The 14,347-nt window shown below is 47.5% G+C and overlaps 1 pseudogene; it reads left to right on the top strand.

Annotated features, from left to right (window-relative positions):
- Positions 1-7,268: 7,268 nt before the first annotated feature.
- LOC129482470 (large ribosomal subunit protein eL21-like) lies at positions 7,269-7,778 on the top strand (annotated as a pseudogene).
- Positions 7,779-14,347: the final 6,569 nt, after the last annotated feature.

The raw sequence follows: 14,347 nt of genomic DNA, 5'->3' as shown, positions 1-14,347 counted from the left end.
CATATATGACTGATGGGAATATAAATTGGTGCAGTCACTTTGGAAAACAATCTGGCAGTTCTCTCATTGATTAAATAGAGTTGCCATATGACCCAGAAATTCATTCCCAGATATATACCCCCAAAGTAATAACACATGTACACACAAAAACTTGTACAGGAATGTTCATAATGGCATTATTCACAACAGATAAAACAGCCTAAATGCCCATCAGCTGATGAATGGATGAACACTATGTGGTAGATCATACAATGGAACATTATTCAAATCGAGAAAGAAATGAAGTACTGCTGTATACCACAACACAGATGACCCTTGAAAACATCATGCTAAGGGAAAAAAGCCAGTCGCGAAATAACATTTTATATTATTTCATTTAATAAAATCTCTACAGTAAACTCTGAAGATAAGGTAGATTAGTGGATGTTTATGCCTCTGGGAGAGAGGGTCAACATTGACAGCTAAAGAGTATGGGATTTCTGGCCAGGTGCGGTGGTGGCTCACGCCTGTAATCCCAGACCTCCAGCCCGGCCAACAAGAGCCAAACTCTGTCTCAAAAAAAAAAAAAAAAAGTACAGGATTTCTTCATGAGGTGATGAAAATGTTCTAAAATTCATCGTGGTGATAGTTGCGTGTATCTGAGGATATACTAAAATAATTGTACACTTTAAGTGGGTGAATTGAATTGTATGGCATGTGAATTGTCTCAATAAAATAATTTGTTTTTTGTTTGTGTGTGTGTGTGTGTGTGTGTTTGTTTTTGTTTTTGAGACAGAGTCTTGCTCTGTCTTGCCCAGGCTGGAGTGCAGTGGTGAAATCTCAGCTCACTGCAATCTCCAACTCCTGGGTTCAAGTGATTCTCCTGTCTCAGCCTCCCGAGTACCTGGGACTACATGCAGGTGCCACCACACCTGGCTAATTCCGTATTTTCAGTATAGACAGGGTTTCACAATGTTGGCCAGGCTGGTCTCGAACTCCTGACCTCAGGTGATCCACCCCCCCCCCTCGGCCTCCCAAAGTGTTGGGATTACAGACGTGAGCCACCGCACTGGCTTTTTTGTTGTTGTTGTTTTGTTTTTTGTTTGTTTGTTTTGAGATAAGGTCTTGCTCTGTCTCCCAGGCTGGAGTACAGTGGTGCGATCTTAGCTCACTGCAGCTTTGACCTCCTGGGCTCAAGTGACTTCCACCTCAGCCTCCTTAGTAGCTGGGACTACAGGCATGCACCATCACCCCTGGCTAATTTTTGTATTTTTAGTGGAGACAGAGTTTCGTCATGTTGTCCATGTTGGTCTCCAACTCAGCCTCCAGTGATCAGCCCTCCTCAGCCTCCCAAAGTCCTGTGATTACAGATGTGACCACTGCACCAGGCCAATAAAGTGGTTTTGAAAAAGAAAAGTTTTTAATTTTAACAAATCAAATCCAGTAAGATATATATATAAAACCATAACCAAGTGTCAATTTTCCCTGATTGGTTTAATATTTTAATATCAGTCAATGTAATTCACCATATTAACAGGATGAAGAGGAAAACTTCCCCTGTCAATATGATCATATCATTTCAACAGATATAGAAAAAGCATTTGACAGAATTGTTTTGTTTTTGTTTTTTAGATCGAGTCTCACTCTGTTGCCCAGGCTGAAGTGCAATGGTGCAATATCTGCTCACCACAACCTCCACCTCCCGGGTTCAAGAGATTCTCCTGCCTCAGCCTCCCAAGTAGCTGGGAGTACAGGCGAGTGCCACCACGCCCGGCTTCTTTTTTTTTTTTTTTAGTAGAGACGGGGCTTCACTATGTTGGCCAGGCTGGTCTCAAACTCCCGACCTCGTCATTCGCCCACCTAGGCCTCTCAAAGTGCTGGGATTACAGGCGTGAGCCACTGCGCCCGGCCCTTGACAGAATTTAATACCCATTTGTAATAAAAACTCTGAGCATTTTAGAAATAGAAGGGAATTTCCTCAGCCTCATAAAGGATATAAGTGACAAACTCAAGCTTGACACCACACGTAATGATGGTGAAAGTCCGAATGCTTTCTTTCTAAAATTGGGAACTGTGCAAGAATATCTGCCCTCGGCACTTCTTTTCGACACTCTATTGGAGATACCAGCCAATGCAGCAAGGCAAGGGGGAGAAAAGGCATTGAAATTGGTAAGGAAGATATAAATGCTGCCTTTATTCTCAGAAGGCATGATCGTATACATGGAAAACCCTAAGTTATCTAAGGTAAAGCTACTAGAATTAATAAGTAAATTCTGCAAAGCCACTGGATAGGAGGATCAATACACAAAAATTGTATTTCTATGTACTAGCAACAAATAATCAAAAATGTGTAAGAGGAGTCCCGGTGAGCTTTGTGCACATGTGCGGGGAGGTAAAGGGGCTTGGGAGGCCTCGCCTGAGTGAGCCAAGGACACGGAGAAACAGTGTATTACAAAAGGTGCCTTGTACCTTGTCCAAGGACACAGAGCTGGTGGGAGGCAGAGCTGGAATTTGTTCCAGAGCCTTTGTGCTGTAGGACAGGCTGCGGGAGGAGATGCAGGACTAAGGTACAGAAGCCGCGGAAGGGGTCCAACGAGGGGCAGAGCCGGGACTTGACTCCGTGGGATCCCACGAGACAGACACCCTTTCCCCACCGCCCGAGTGAGCGCCGCCCCTCACAGAGACCTCTTTGCCCCCTGGGCCACGCGGGGCAGGCGCTGCCGTCCAGGAGGCCCCATGGAGCTGGCGGTGCCGCTGAAGCAGGAGGCCGACGGCCTGGCGCTGGGCTTCTCGTGGCACCGCTTCCGCCGCTTCTACCTGGGCGACGCGCCGGGTCCGCACGAGGCGCTGGAGCTGCTCCGCGCCCTGTGCCGGGACAGGCTGCGGCCCGAGGTGCACACCAAGGAGCAGGTGCTGGAGCTGCTGGTGCTGGAGCAGTTTCCGAGCGCGCTGCCAGCCGACACGCAGGCCTGGGTGTGCAGCCGGCAGCCGCAAAGCGGGGAGGAGGCGGTGGCCCTGCTGGAAGAGTTCTGGGTGAGCCTGACGGGGCTGCGACGGGGCAGGGGAGGAGGCAGGGGAGCGGGGAAGCCAGGAGGAAGCCGAGGGAAGACCGCCGCTTAGCCCCCGAAAACCAGTATGACCCACGGTGGGGAGGCCATGGCTCAGCAAGGAGGGACAGTCCATGTGGGGCTCCATCCAACACCAGCTGCAAGTCAGTAGGGCCCCCAAGACCTTGGCATACTTGCGAGTTCTCTAGAAGGACTCACAGCCATGTTCACAGTCACGGGCTTATCACAGAGAAGGACGCGCTGGAAGCAGCCGTGAAGAGGGCCCGGAAGGTTCCACGGAGACTAGTTATCAGCTGTCCTCTCCCCTCACTCCTTCTGGCACGCAGGGAGTGTTGCCAGCAAGGGACGCTCCTCAGATCTTGGTGTCCCGGTTTCTTACTGGGGACTCTTCCCCGATCTGTGTGGCTGACTTCAGCCTCCAGTCTCCAGCCCTCGAAGCTCAAGAATACCACCTGGCCCAAACTCCACCCCAAATCCATCTTGCTGTTGGGCTGGCCTGAGGCCCCCAGGCAGTCCTCAGAGATGACTTCCCAGGGGCGGAGGGCAAAAGCCAGGCCTCTGTCTGTGCAGGTTTGGATTCTCTTTTTTTGTTGTTGTTGTTTTTTTTGAGACAGAGTTTCGCTCTTGTTGCCCAGGCTGGAGTGCAATGGCGCTATCTCGACTCACTGCAACCTCCGCCTCCCAGATTCAAGTGATTCTCCTGCCTCAGCCGCCTGAGTAGCTGGGATTACAGGCGCCCGCCACCATGCCCAGCTAATTTTTTGTATTTTTAGTAGAAATGGGGTTTCACCATGTTGGCCAGGCTGGTCTCGAACTCCTGGCCTCAGGTGATCCGCCTAATCTTGGCCTTCCGAAGTGCTGGGATTACAAGCGTGAGCCACCGCGCCCGGCCCCAGGTTTGGATTCTTTACCACACAGCAGGCATGGACCGACTCACTGTCTGGGGCCCGCCCAGCCCAGCACCTGTCTTTGTGAAGTCTTGGTGCGCAGCCACACCCATTCACTTACGTCATCTGTGGCTGACTCTTGCCACCGTGACTAAGACAGAGAGCCTGAGAAGCTGGAAGCATTTCCTGTCTGGCCCTGTAGGGGAAGCTTGCAGCCTGGCTTAGAGTACGCTCTCCAGGGAGGATGTGTAATGTGAACCGCAGACGCCATCTTACGTGTTCTAGTCGCCAAGTTAAAAAAAGTGAAAAGAGGCCGGGCGCGGTGGCTCACGCCTGTAATCCCAGCACTTTGAGAGGCCGAGGCGGGCGGATCACAAGGTCAGCAGATCGAGACCATCCTGGCTAAACAGGGTGAAACCCCGTCTCTACTAAAAATACAAAAAAATTAGCCGGGCGTGGTGGTGGGCGCCTGTAGTTCCAGCTACTTGGGAGGCTGAGGCAGGAGAATGGCGGGAACCCGGGAGGCGGAGCTTGCAGTGAGCAGAGATCGTACCACTGCACTCCAGCCTGGGCGACAGAGCGAGACTCTGTCTCAAAAAAAAAAAAAAAAAGTGAAAAGAAACAGGTGAATTTAGTTTTGATAACCTACTCATTGACCCTAATGTCTTCAAAATATTGTCCTTTCAATACGTGACACTCTCACGTGCCCGGTGGCTGCTGTGTGGGGCCTGGGTGAGGAGCAGCAGGCAGCCATGCAGAGACCTCTGAGAAGAATGGTCCAGGCCACGGGAGCAGCCAGTGCAAAGGCCCTGAGGCGCCTCGAGCAGCAGAGGGGCCCGTGAGTAAGGGAGTGTTAGCAGTGAGGCTGGAGTCAACCAGTGGTGGGAGGGTGAAGAGTCAGAGCGGTCAGGGGTGTTCATCGTGGGTGTGTACCGAGTGCCTGCTGGGTGCTGGGATATAGCAGCAGAAAGGGGGCATCTGGCTGAGGCAAAGCGAGCAAAAGCCTTCAGTCCACAGCACCCGGGGGTCCTTCCTTTCTTCCAGAGGGGACAGCTCCTGTCAAGGCTGCCAGTTGGCTTCTGCACCACCCAACTCAGTGGCCTTGTCCATCTGCCTTCTTATGCAGCCTGACCAGCCCCCAAACACTCTCCCCTCTTACTGTCTGGGATACAGCTCGCCTTTCCTCTGCTCCCGCCTCCCAGCACCTCTGTGCTGACTCTGGCTTCTCTATGCTCACCCTCCTTCCGGGTCAGTGTTCCCTAAAGTGGGCTGTAACAAATCACCACAAACCCAGCAGCTTACAAATAACACATGTCTGTTATCATTCTGGAGGTCAGAAGTCCAAAATGGGTCTCAGGGCCCAAAATCAAGATGTTTGCAGAGCCACGTTCCTTCCTGAGGCTCTAGAGAAGAATCTGTTACCTGCCTTTTCCAGGTCCTAGAGGCTACCTGCATTCCTCGGCTCATGGCTCTTCCTCTGTCCTCAGAGTGCTGCACTCCAACCTCTGCTTGCGTCTCCCTATCAATCCTCTGACCTTGACCCTCTTAGGTCCTGTGGTCACTTCATAGGATGCCTGTGATGACATTGGGCCCATCAGGATAATTTAGGATAGTTTCCCCGTGTCAATGCTTAATTCCCTCCCATCTGCAGAGTCCCTGTTGGCCTGTGAGACAGCATGTGGCAGGTTCTGGGGATCAGGCCATGTACGTCTTTGGGCCATTATTCTGTCTGCCGTAGAGATGAGAGGAACACAGGGTGAACTGGAGGTGGAATAGAACTAACATGGAATTGGTTGGCCTCAGGGTTACTCCCTTTCCTGTTTTCGTGACTCCTCAGAACAGGAGCTGGCATGGGTGCCATATAGGTAGATTTCAGCCACTGTTACTGCTCTAACCTCATGCCATCTGTTTCTTTGGCATTAAAATGTCCTTTTAGGAAAAGATGGTATAAGTACACTTGGTAGTTATTATTGCTTTTATGTATATATCTTGCAAAATAAAACCAATCCCTTCCATCTGGGATGCAGTGAGAGTTAGAAAAAAATGTGTAAGACCTATACAATGAAAATTATAACACATTACTGAGAGATATTAATGAAGGCCTATGGTCTGCTAAATGAAGAGACACTCTAATTATGGATTGACAGATTCAATACTCTTTTTTTTTTTTTTTTTTTTTTTTTTGAGACAGAGTCTTGTGCTGTTGCCTAGGCAGGAGTGCAGTGGTGCAATCTCGGCTCACTACAACCTCTACCTCCCCGGTTCAAGCAATTTTCCCTGCCTCAGCCTCGCTAGTAAATGGGAGTACAGGGGGCCGCCACCATGCCTGGCTAATTTTTGAATTTTTGCTACAGACGGAGTTTCACCATGTTGGCCAGGCTGGTTTGGGTTTCACTGTGTTGGCCAGGCTGGTTTCAAACTCCTAACGTCAAGTGATCCACCCAACTCAACCTCCCAGAGTGCTGGGATTACAGGCATGAGCCACCATGCCTGGCCAGGAAAATAAGTATTTTCAACAAATAATACTGAAAAAAGTGGATATCCATATTAATATGGTTTGGGTCTGTGTCCCCACCAAATCTTATGTGAAAATGCAACCCCCAGAGTTGGAGGTGGGGCATGGTGGGAGGTGATTGGATCGTGGGAATGGATTTTTCATGAATGGTGTAACACCATCCTCTTGGTGCTGTTCTTGTGATACAGTTCTCACAAGATCTGGTTGTTTAAAAGTGTGTGGCACCTCCCCACTTCGCTCTCTTGCTCTTGCTCTGGCCATGTGGTATGTGCCTCCTTCCCCTTCGCCTTCCGCCATGATTGTAAATTTTCTGAGGCCTCCCCAGAAGCAGAAGCCTCTATGCTTCCCCGTACAGCCTGCAGAATTATGAGCCAAGTAAATCTCTTTTCTTTATAAACGACCCAGTCTCAGTTATTTTATAGTAATGTGAGAATGCACTGGTACACATATAGATAAAAATGAACCTTAATCCTTAATTTATGCCATACATAAGTTAACTAGAAATGGATTTTTTTCTGTTTTTTCTTTTTTTTTTTTTTTCTGAGACGGAGTCTTGGTTTGTCACCCAGGCTGGAGTGCAGTGACTACTACCCCTGCCTCCTGGGTTCAAGCGACTCTGCTGCCTCAGCCTCCCGAGTATCTGGGACTACAGTTGTGCACCACCATACCCAGCTAATTTTTGTGTTTTTAGCAGACATGGGGTTTCACCATGTTGGATAGGCTGGTCTCGAACTCCTGGCCACTGTGCCCAGCCCACTTCATCGAAATTTAAAAACACAATTAAAGATGGAGTAAACCTTTCGGCTGGAATCTCCATCTTCCAGTAATTTGCCAAAATGACGAACACAAAGGGAAAGAGGAGAGGCACCCAATATATGTTCTCTAGGTCTTTTAGTAAACATGGAGTTGTTCCTTTGGCCACGTATATGCGAATCTATAAGAAAGGTGATATTGTAGACATCAAGGGTATGGGTCCCGTTCAAAAAGGAATGCCCCACAAGTGTTACCACAGCTAAACTGGAAGAGTCTGCAGTGTCCCCCAGCATGCTGTTGGCATTGTTGTAAACAAGTTAAGGGCACGATTCTTGCCAAGAGAATTAATGTGTGTATTGAGCACATTAAGCACTCTTAAGAGCCGAGATAGCTTCCTGAAATGCATGAAGGAAAATGATCAGAAAAAGAAAGAAGCCAAAGAGAAAGGTACCTGGGTTCAACTGAAGCAGCAGCCTCTACCCAGAGAACCACACTTTGTGATAACCAATGGGAAGGAGCCTGAGCTGCTGGAGCCTCTTCCCTACAAATTCATAGCATAATACGTGTTTAAAAAAAAAAAAAGACCTCTGCACCGTAAAAAGTGTTTCTCTTGGCAGGGCACGGTGGCTCACGCCTGTAATCCCAGCACTTTGGGAGGCTGAGGCGGGCCAATCACCTGAAGTCGGGAGTTCGAGAGCAGCCTGACCAGCATGGAGAAACCCCATTGCTACTAAAAATACAAAATTAGCCAGGTGCGGTGGTAGGCACCTGTAATCCCAGCTACTCGGGAGGCTGAGGCAGGAGAATCGCTTGAACCCAGGAGGTGGAGGTTGCGGTGAGCTGAGATCGCACCATTGCACTCCAGCTTGGGCAACAAGAGCAAAACTCCGTCTCAAAAAAAAAAAAAAGTTTGTCTTTATTGAGTAGAGGGTGCTGTCCTCTCCCCCAAAGAAATATTTAAAGCAAAGTTTAGTTGTGTCCTAATTCAGTGTGTAAAGTCTTTACTATTCAAATTTAATGTATTTCTTGCTGAAAGATGTGAGGTGGCTTATTGTGCAACAAATTACTCAACTGGTTAGAAAACGGCCACATACCATTTATGAAATATTTGTACTGGCTTGAAGATAGTCTCTCTAAATCATCATGGAAGAAATAAATAATTTACAAAAATGTTAAAACATGAAGATTTAAATAAACAATTCATGGCTGGGTGCGGTGGCTCACGCCTGTAATCCCAGCACTTTAGGAGGCTGAGGCGGGTGGATCACGAGGTCAGGAGTTTGAGACCAGCCTGGCCAACATAGTGAAACCCCATCTCTACTAAAAAATACAAAAAAAAAAAAAAAAAATTAGCCGGGCATGGTGGCAGGCACCTGTAATCCCAGCTACTTGGGAGGCTGAGGCAGGAGAATCGCTTGAACCCAGGAGGCAGAGGTTGCAGTGAGCCGAGATCGTGCCCTTGCTCTCCAGCCTGGCCAACAGTATGAGACTCCGTCTCAAATAATAATAATAATAATTCACAAAGGAAGATCTGTTAATGGTCAGTAAGCACATAAAAACATGTACAACATCATTAGTCAGAAGAACACGTAAACACATTTGGGCCAGGCGCGGTGGCTCACACCTGTAATCCCAGCACTTTGGGAAGCCAAGGCCGGTGGATCACCTGAGGTCAGGAGTTGGCCTGGCCAACATGGTGAAACCCCGTCTGTACTAAAAATACAAAAAATTAGCTGGGCATGGTGGCTGGCACCTGTAATCCCAGCTGTTCGGGAGGCTGAGGCAGGAGAATCACTTGAACCCAGGAGGTGGAGGTTGCAGTGAGCCGAGATCGCGCCATTGCACTCTAGCCTGGACAACAAGCTCAAAACTCCATCTCAAAAACAAAAACAAACAAAACTACGTTGAACTATACCGAAATAGTACAGCACACCCACTGAAAAAGGCTAGCGTTGAAAAGATTGACAATACCAAGTGTTGGTGCATCTGTGAATCAATTTGAACCCTTTACATTGCTGATGCAAAAAGGTACAACGATTTCAGAAAACTCTTTGGCAGTTTCCTGTAATGTTAAATATACGCTACCATATATCCAATCCTATTTACCCAAGAGAAATGAAAACGTGTCCACAAAAAGACTTGTACACAAATATTCGTAGCAGTTTTATTCATAATAGCCAAAAATTGTCAACAACCCAAATTTCCATCAATAGGCGAATGCACAAAAAATTGTGGTACATCTGTACATGAGAAACCTACACAGCAACAAAAAGATGGAATGACTGATAGACACAGCAACATAGCTGAATTGGCAGAAACACTGTGCTGAGTGAAAGGAACCAGACACAAAATAAGACATTACTGTATGATCCTGTTTATATGAAACTCTAGGAGACATAAAGTCTCCAGTGGTAGAAAGCAGATAAGTGGTTGCCTGGGGCTGGAGATGTGGTTTAGGATGACCAGGAAAGGGCACAGGGAAACTTTTAGTGATGGAAATATTCTTGATCATGGTGGTAATGACTTGGCTATATACATTTGTCAATGTACTGTACACTTAAACTGTGTGCATATTTGTAAATTTTACTTCAAAATACTTTTGTTTCTATATGCTAGCAATGAACAATTGAAAATTGAAATTCAGCAGGTCCATTTATAATAGCATCAAACAAAATACTACAGGCAGGTGTAAAACCTATGCACTGAAAACTAGAATTTGAGTTAACTTTACTTTTGTCATTCTGTGTGACCACTTGGAGTTTTTGTGTTTAAATTTTAAAAATAGTCAAGCAGGCCAGGCGTGGTGGCTCACACCTGTAATCCCAGCACTTTGGGAGGCCAAGGCAGGCAGATCACGAGGTCAAGAGATCAAGACCATCCTGGCCAACATGGTGAAACCGTGTCTCTATTAAAAATATAAAAATTAGCTGGGCGTGGTGGCAGGCACCTGTAATCCCAGCTGCTCAGGAGACTGAGGCAGGAGAATCACTTGAACGCAGGAGGCAGAGGTTGCAGTGAGCCAAGATTGTGCCATTATACTCCAGCATGGGTGACAGAGCAAGACGTCATCTCAAAAAAAAAAAAAAAAAAAAGCAGATAAAATTTACTTGAAAAAAAAAGTTAAACAGTGTGTGTGTCAACAGTGTAATATTTTTGCTTAGTGAATGAAAATTTTAGTTGATGCAAAATGAGACTCTTGATACACTCCTTTCTTTTTTAAGACAGAGTCTTGCTCTGTTGCCCAGTCTGGAGTGCAGTGGTGCAATCTCGGCTCACTGCAACCTCCGCCTCCACGGTTCAAGCAATTCTCTGCCTCAGCCTCCCGAGTAGCTGGGATTATAGGTGCCTGCCACCACACCCAGCTAATTTTTGCATTTTTAGTAGAGACAGGGTTTCACCGTCTTGGCCAGGCTGGTCTTGAACTCCTGACCTCGTGATCCACTCACCTCACCCTCCCAAAGTGCTGGGATTACAGGCGTGAGCCACCGTGCCTGGCTTCTTACACTTCTTTCAAAGGTGATTCTCTACTTAAATAGAATTCTCTACTTAGTATAATGAAAACGAAGTATTACTTATCTAAATAATACATAATATTAATATTTCACAGCTTAATCAAAGCAGTTCGGTTTTATTTTTGTTTTTAAAGAGACGAGGTTTCGCTATTTGGCCCAGGCTGGTCTTATACTAGCCTCAAGTGATCCTCCCACCCCAGTCTCCCAAAGTGCTGAGATTAGAGGCATGAGCCACCACGCCCGGCAAGCAGGACAGTTCTGAAAGCTCTGGACCCAAGTTGCTAAAGGTGATGCAGAGGTCCCCCACTCCCATCCTGGGTGATTCCGCTCTGCAGAGGAACTGATCATCATTTAACTAGAAAATTACATTATTCAGAGCATCTCATCCCACTGGCAAAAACACAGAGTTGATTGCCAGCAGCTTGTAAAAAGCATTTGGTTTTTCCTACTCTGAGCTACATCTCTAGAGTGATTGTCAAACCTTGCTATACATGTGAATCCCGTGGAGGAACTTTTGGGGGTAAAACATGTTAGGACTCCATCCATGAACCTCTGGGGGTGTGGCCCAGGCTCATCACCCATTAGACCTCAGATTTTGCCCAGTTATCATCTATGCCAGTTCAATTATCTTTTGTTTTTGAGACAGTCATGCTCTGTTACCCGGGATGGAGTGCAATGGCACGATTTTGGCTCACTGCAACCTCCGCCTCCCGGGTTCAAGCAATTCTTCTGCCTCAGCCTCCCCAGTAGCTGGGATTACAGGCGCCCGCCACCACGCCTGGCTAATTTTTGTATTTTTAGTAGAGATGGGGTTTCACCATATTGGTCAGGCTGGTCTTGAATTCCTGACCTCGTGATCTGCCTGCCTCAGCCTCCCAACGTTCTGGGATTACAGGTGTGAGCCACCACACCCGGCCAATTATCTGTTTTTATTTTTACTTTTTTTTTTTTTTTTTTTGAGACAGAGTATCACTCTGTCTCCCAGGCTGGAGTGCAGTGGCGTGATCTCAGCTCACTGCAACCTCTGCCTCCCTGGTTCAAGCAATTCTCCTGCCTCAGCCTCCTGACTAGCTGCGACTACAGGTGCACACAGCCATGCCCGGCTAATTTTTGTATTTTTAGTAGAGACCGGGCTTCACTATGTTGGCCAGGCTGGTCTTGAACTCCCGACTTCAGGTGATCCACCCGCCTCGGCCTCCCAAAGTGCTGGGATTACAGGCGTGAGCCACCACGCCCTGCCTAATTCTCTATTTAATCAGCGACCTTTTACAAGTGAGGTTGTCTCTTTTGTCTTAAATCAGGGAACACAAGGTGACTTTGCTAGAACAAGAAAAACAATGGGCAGAATTTGTTCAGTATTTGACACATATTTTCCCACTTAAATCCTTACAATAGCCCTGTTCCTACTAGCAAAGCTGACTATAGTATTCTGGACATACAGATAAATTGCCCATAATTGAACACATCTAGTAAATGGCAAACTGGTTTTTAAGTCCCTATTCCTCCACATTCTGAAGCCTATGGTTTCTAGACTGGATGCCCCTGCACGTTGTCCCAGCTGCAAGGGCCTTCCCTGTAGTACCATCTTACCTAATAAATGTGATTGTTCTTAGAGTAGTTCAGAGGGAGTGAGCTGTCAACCAGGTGAAGTAAATCCTAGCAGGCTACCTGTCCAGAGGCCCAGGATGGCAGGTCCATGGGAAATAAAGTCATTAAAGAAGCTAACAGGTAATTTGGTAATTTTAGAAAATTAGGGTGTTAGTTCATTGGATCAGAATTCCTTAGAATTTTTAGCCTTGTATTACCATGTCCTTGAGGGATGCACAATTTCTTGTCATGGTATCTGACCCATTTCTCCTGCAATCCACCTCCCAAATGCCTGAATTGTGGTGAGGAAATTAATTTTATAGTTTGATGGACATCACTAGATTTATTAAGAGAAGGGGCAGGGCATGATGGCTCACACCTGTAATCCCAGCACTTTAAGATGCCGAGGAGGGCCGGGCGCGGTGGCTCACGCTTGTAATCCCAGCACTTTGGGAGGCCGAGGCGGGTGGATCACGAGGTCAGGAGATCGAGACCACAGTGAAACCCCGTCTCTACTAAAAATACAAAAAATTAGCCGGGCGTGGTGGCGGGCGCCTGTAGTCCCAGCTACTCGGAGAGGCTGAGGCAGGAGAATGGCGTGAACCCAGGAGGCGGAGCTTGCAGTGAGCCGAGACTGCGCCACTGCACTCCAGCCTGGGTGACAGAGCGAGACTCCGTCTCAAAAAAAAAAAAAAAAAAAAAAAAAGATGCCGAGGAGGGCAGATCGCTTGAGGTCAGGAGTTCGAGACCAGCCTGGCCAACATAAACTCCATCTTTACTAAAAATACAAAAATTAGCTAGGTGTGATGGCAGGCGCCTTGTAATCCCAGCTACTTGGGAGGCTGAGGCATGAGAATCACTTGAATCTGGGAGGCAGGGGTTGCAGTGAACCAAGATTGTGCCATTGCACTCCAGCCTGGGAGACGGTGAGATACCATCAAAAAAAAAGGAGAGAGAAGGAAAACTGTCTCTGTCCAAATGAAAGGTTATTGCTTGAGCTTTTGATGGGCTCAGTCTCATAAACTGCTGAAAATTTAACCAGTGAGTAGATTTCATACTCATTTCCTAACCCTGTTGGCAAATCCAGGTGGGAAACTATATACATGGTGAGCATGGAGCCAAGATGACTTCATGGCTAATGTTTATGCCTGGGGCAGGCATCTCACCTCAGACAGCATGAATTCCAGGCTTAGAGCTGCTGGTCTGGGCAGCCTGTCCCTAAACAATCCCATTTCTTACTGATGGCCGCACCAATGGAGTGGCTTAAGTATTCAATCTTTTTTTTTTTTTTTTTTTTTTTTTGAGACGGAGTCTCGCTCTGTCGCCCAGGCTGGAGTGCAGTGGCGCAATCTTGGCTCACTGCAAGCTCCGCCTCCCGGGTTCATGCCATTCTCCTGCCTCAGCCTCTCCCAGTAGCTGGGACTACAGGCGCCCGACATCACGCCCGGCTAATTTTTTTTGTATTTTTAGTAGAGATGGCGTTTCACCGTGGTCTCGATCTCCTGACTTCGTGATCCGCCCGCCTCGGCCTCCCAAAGTGCTGGGATTACAAGCGTGAGCCACCGCGCCCGGCCAAGTATTCAATCTTAAAAAAGCGTTTGCTACACCAGTCCTACACCAATGTTACACCAACTTCAAGACAAAGCCCAGGCTCCCCCATTCCAACCAGATTGCTTTCCCTAAGTCCCTATTATAAAAATTCTGAATCCTTCACATGGTTATTTATTCATCCAATATTTATTGAGTGGCTACTAAGAGCCAGGGGTCAGAGATACAGCACTGAAAAGAAAAAATAGACAAAAACAGCTATCCTTCTGGAGCTGTTAAGTAGAAGATGGATTACAAATAGATTAGATGGGAAGGAGGGGGAATGCTGAGAAAGGGAGTAGTGCGGCAATTTTATTTTGAGATGGGAGTCTTGCTCTTGTCACACAGGCTGGAGTAGAGTTGCACAGTCTCGGCTCACTGAAACCTCCGCCTCCCGGGTTCAAGCAATTCTCCTGCCTCAGCCTCAGCTGGGATTACAGGCGCCCACCACCATGCCCG

This window comes from Symphalangus syndactylus, chromosome 5 (genome assembly GCF_028878055.3).
Source record: "Symphalangus syndactylus isolate Jambi chromosome 5, NHGRI_mSymSyn1-v2.1_pri, whole genome shotgun sequence".
NCBI classification, from domain to species: Eukaryota; Metazoa; Chordata; class Mammalia; order Primates; family Hylobatidae; genus Symphalangus; species Symphalangus syndactylus.
The sequence above is the reverse complement of the archived record's forward strand: the minus strand, read 5'-3'. Positions and strand labels throughout refer to the sequence as shown.